This window comes from Echinops telfairi, unplaced genomic scaffold (genome assembly GCF_000313985.2).
Source record: "Echinops telfairi isolate 266 unplaced genomic scaffold, ASM31398v2 ScPeMD7_29;HRSCAF=101, whole genome shotgun sequence".
Classification (NCBI taxonomy): Eukaryota; Metazoa; Chordata; class Mammalia; order Afrosoricida; family Tenrecidae; genus Echinops; species Echinops telfairi.
Window position 1 is genome coordinate 6,595,176 of NW_022103926.1, and position 5,321 is coordinate 6,600,496.

Consider the following 5,321-nt stretch of genomic DNA (forward strand, 5'->3'; position numbering starts at 1 on the left):
CTCGGGGTCCCCGGGCGCGGCGAAGGCTGTCCGGAGCGCCCTCCGCTGTGTCCGCGCTGCGCTCGTCTGCAGAACCGAGGCCCGTTGGCAGTGGGGAATTAGAGGCATGGGGACTCTTCCCGGCCGGGCGCGAACCTCTGCAGTGTCACACTGGGACTGTTGCTCAGCGATCTGGCTGACGTGACCTCGGGTGATTTATAGAACGGTCTCTCCGGATTACAGTTAGGGGCCTGAGTGGCTTAGTGGTTATCCGTTGGATTGCGATCTGAAAGGTCAGCAGTTCAGAACCGCCAGCCGCTTCGCGGGAGAAAGGTGGGGCTTTCTACTCCCTGAAAGCTACTCAGAGACAGAAGCTCACTGTCATTGAGTCAGTGCTGACTCACAGCGGCTGTTACAGCCTAACGTGCAACCACGACACCACCAGGCTCAGGCATCTACCCTGCCCTGTGGGGTCGCTGAGTCAGTATGTCCTCCATGATGGTCTTTTATTAAGTTGGGGTTTAGGGAGAGGATGCTTGGTACACCAATAAGCAAACTTGCCAATATATACTTGGATAAAAACAAGTTTGTGTGGAATGTTCTTTTCCACCCATAACTTGCATGGGGAGTGTGGTTTGGGAAAGAGATGACCAGGGTCAAGTACTCCAGCCCTTGTGCCCACACTCAGGACTTTGGGAGCATCAGTCCATCAAACCCAAGGTCAAGGTTTGGGGCCCTGTAAGCCCGTGCTGGAAGGTTTGAAGGTCACATTTGAGCCTGCTCTACAGGGGTATGATGTGAGCTGACACAGACTGTTTCATGTGAGAGGGCAGCAAAGGCTCATTTCTGTGAGGCTCGCTCTTGGAGCTTCACTTCATAGTGAAATTGGGATTGGGCCGGAAGTGATCATTAGGCTCATCCTCAGACAGTTTGTCTGTGGCCACAACTTATGAAAGGTGCCGACTGGGAACAATGTTGAAAACATGTTTTTCTTCTGTAAGATTGAATAAAATGTGTTTCTCAGAAATTATCTTCACCCTGTCTGAAATTCACAGAAAGTGGGAAAAACATTTCCAAGTCTACCCTGAGTTTGTGTCCCAGCTTTGCCACCTTAAAGGCTGTGGAAAGTGAGGTAGAGTATTTTTCTAAAATCAGAGGGTGATAACCCACTCTCCTTGCAGTTAATCAAGATTAAGTGATATCATTGGTACAGATAAGAGCTCTCGACATGGGATTCAGGAAAGATAAACCCCTCAGGAACAGTAATGGGGGTAGTGATATCATGAGGTAGGGAATGGTCAGGGAGGCGGAAGGGTGAGAAAATGTGACCCCATCACAAGATTGGATATATAGCCACCACCCCTAGAGAAGGGGATGAATAAGGGAAATGTGGGTGAAGAGACGACAGTGTAAGATATGAAATAATATATAATTGATCAAGGATACAGGAGGGTGGGAGGAGGGAGTGGGGGGGAAAGAGGAGCTTATATCAAGGGCTCAAAGCAGAAAATGTATTGGAAATGATGACAACATATGTACAAATATGCTTAATACACTTGATGTATGGAATGTCATAAGAGCTGTAAAAGCCCCCAATAAAATGATGGGGGGGAAAAAGATTAAGTGATATAAGGTGGATTAAAAAGCCTTAGACAACTCTATAATTTTTTTTAAAGAGTTTCTGCAGAGTACAGCCCAAACAATGATAATTTTTATCATTTAAAAACCAATCCTAGGGTGGGGGTGGGGAATGAGAAGCTGATACCAAGGGCTCAAGTAGAAAGAAGATGTTTCGAAAATGATGGCAATAAATGTACAAATGTGCTTGACATGATGGATGTATGGATTGTGATGAGAGTTGTATGAGTCCACAATAAAATGATTTTAAAGTAAATAATTAAAAACCAATCCTTTGGATTCCAGGGTCTTCCTTAAGCTGGGATTAAAAAAAGGTCTACTCCTTCAGTCATTGTAGAGGAGTGCTCTGAAATCCTGGCTCCACCCCTCAGTGTGAAAACCTCAGTCAGCTGCTTCACCTCTCCGGAACTTGGTTCTCTCATTTGTCAAGGGGAAGGACTTACTGTTCCGGTATGTAAATGAAGTTAGAGATAAAATGTTACAACATTGTTTCCGTTGTCTTGCTGTGTCAGAAAAGACCTTTGATTGTACTCTTGACTCTCCTGGGGCCGTTCAAATGCTGGAGGCTAGAATTGTGCTTACAGACGTTGGCTGGAAGATGGAGCCACAAGTGGCACTGGATGGAACGTACATGTGGTCTCTGCTTGTGACCGGAAGATCCACACTAACTGGTGACTGGATTCAAAGGGCAGTGTCCAGAGATAAGATACCAAGTTCCCGTGGTACCTTTTCTGACTGACCCTTGAAGGTCAGTTAGTGTCAGCTCTGCCACATTTGCATTCCATTGATGCAATTCACTAAGATTGGCCTGTATTGGAAAAGTCAAACCCACTGCCAGCAGTTGATTCTAACTCAGTTACCCCTGTGACATCGCAGTTAACAGCAAAATGCCTATCCCAGAGCGCCAGCGGGCTCTTGTATTCAAGGGACGTGGAACTGAACTCATAGAATCTGTGCACTTGTTTAAAATTGCCACAAATCATGAATGAAATCAGTGGTCAAGGCATCACAGATAAAATTCTGACCTGGTTGAAGGTAATTTCTTGAGCACTAGGGCATCTATCCAAAGGAGCCCTGATAGCACAGTGGGTTACATGTTGGTCTGCCAACCACAAGGGTTTCAGTTCAAAACCACCAGCCACTCATCGGGAGAAAGAAGCTTTTTACTCCCATAAAAACGTAGTTAAAACCCCCCACCTTACAGTCTTAGAAGTCCACAGGGGCCGTCCTACCTTGTCCTATAGGGTCTCTATGAGTCGACATCAACTGGATGGCAGTGAATAGTAGTAGTAGTAGGGCTCTATTAGCCAGGAGCCACGGTAATGCAGGAACAGCAGTTCTAACCCACAAGGCGCTCCAGGGGACAATTCTAGCTTCCAGCATTTGAACAGCAGTTCTAACCCACAAGGCGCTCCAGGGGACAATTCTAGCTTCCAGCATTTGAACAGCCCCAGGGGAAGAAGAGTAGGCTTTCGGGTCCAGTAAAGATTTATAGCCTCAAACCTAACACAATGTGATCCGTGCATAACCACACCCCCACATCCCCTCTAGGGAGACGAACAACAGAAACTGTGGGTGAAGGGAGACAGTGGTTGGTGTAAGATATGAAAATAATAATTTACAATTGTGATCAAGGGGTCACCAGGTGGTGGTGGTAGGGGGACTGATACCAAGGACTCAACAGAAAGAAATGTCTAGAAAAGAATGATGCCAACACATGTACAAATACGCTTGATACAATTGATGTATGGATTGTTGTAAGAGCCCCCAATAAAATGATCTTAAAAAAAAAAAAAGTTTACAGCCTCAGAAACCTAAAGGGATAATTCTATCCTGTCCTATAGCATTGCTATCAGTAAGCACAGATTCTTTGGCCTGGAGTTTGGTTTAGGAGAGCCCTGTTTCCTGGTGGTGATATGGTTATAGCACTCACCTATAAACTGAAAGATTGGCAGTTCTAACTCACCAGGGGAGAAAGGTGTCCCTGTAAAGCTTGACAGCTTTGGAAACCCTGTGGGGCAGCTTTCCTGTGTCCTATAGAGTCACTGTGCATTGTAATCAACTCAACAGCAAGGGTTTGGGGTCTATCTTGGCTAAGACCTATTCTCCCAGTTTTCTTCTTCATGCCTTGGCCTCAGCCTCTGCAAGTGCCCATTGTACAGAGATGGCAATTATTACCAGGGATAGACGTCCTCCATTTGTGCCCAAAGGCTTGATGCTTGGAAATCAGAAAATTATTCTTTTTAGGATTTTTTTTTCTTCTCTAAATGTTATTCTTGGCAGGGGCAATTTATAATTCTAAATGTCTTCTTTTGTAACTACTGTTCCAGTTGCAAATTTCAGTATGTGAAAGTTGAGATATAAAGGATTTATTCTAGGACTTTACTAAATAGTGTAAGATCTTTGGTTTGAGGGTGAATTGTTAGTTGAATGGTTGGCATTTAAAGAAAACAAACACACCAATGCCATTGAGTTGACTGTCTAAATCCTTACAGGACCAAATAGCCTCATCTTTCTCCCACAGAACAGCGATTTCTGTGTTTACTTACAGTAGCAATCCAGTGCTTATCCTAAGTGCCACCAAAAAGCCAAAACCAAACCAAACTACCTCACTGCCAAATGCCATTTGGTCGATTCCAACTCATAGCACCTACCAGACCAGGTAGAGCTGGATTTCCAAAATTTTAGCTCTTTATAGGAGTAGAAAGCCTCACCTCTCTCTCATGGAGCAGCTGGTAGTTTTCAACTGCTCACCTTGAGGTTAGCAGTCCAATGTATAACCACTACATCACTAGGGCTCCTTAGTGATTGGCATAGAGGGCTCAGAGGCTCAGTCATTTAGAGAACCAAGCAGCTAAATCGAGAAGCAAAAGCAACGATTGCAGACCGGAAGATCTAAAGTCACTGAAGAAGGACAACATTTGATAACGTGACGGGTCAGTAAAAAATAGGAAGACCCTCAAGGAGAGAGATGGTACAGTGGCTGCAACAGTGGGCTCAAACATAGCAATTAAGAGCAGGGGTTCTCAACCTTCCTATTGCCAAGACCCTTTAATACAGTTCCTCATGTTGTGGTGACCCCCCAACCATAAAATTATTTTCATTGACTTCATAACTGTAATTTTGCTACGGTTATGAATTGTCGCGTAAATATTTGATATGCAGGATGTATTTTTAAAATACTTTTATTGGGGGCTCTTACATCTCTTATCACAATCCATATATTCCTCCAGTGTGTCAAGTACATTTGCACATATGCCACCATCATCATTTTCAAAGTATTCTCTTCCCACTTGAGCCCGATATCAGCTCCCCATTTCTTCCCTATCCCTCATGAACCTTTGATAAGTTACAGATTATTTTTCCCATATCTTACATTGTCCTCCATCACCCCTCACCCACTTTCCATTATTCATCCCCCGGAGGGAGTTCTAGGTTGATCCTTGTGATAGATTTCCCCCTTTCTCCCTCCACCCTCCCCTAATCCTCCTGGTATCTCTACTCCTTGTTGAGGGGTTTATCTATCCTGGATTCCCTGTGTTGTGGGCTCTAATCTGTAGCAGTGTGAATGCTCTGGTCTAATCCGATTTGTAAGGTAGAATTGAGATCATGTTAGTGGCATGAAGGAAGCACCAAAGAACTAGAGGAAATCTATGTGTTTCATGGGTGCTATACTGTACTGACTGGCTCGTCTCTTCCCTATG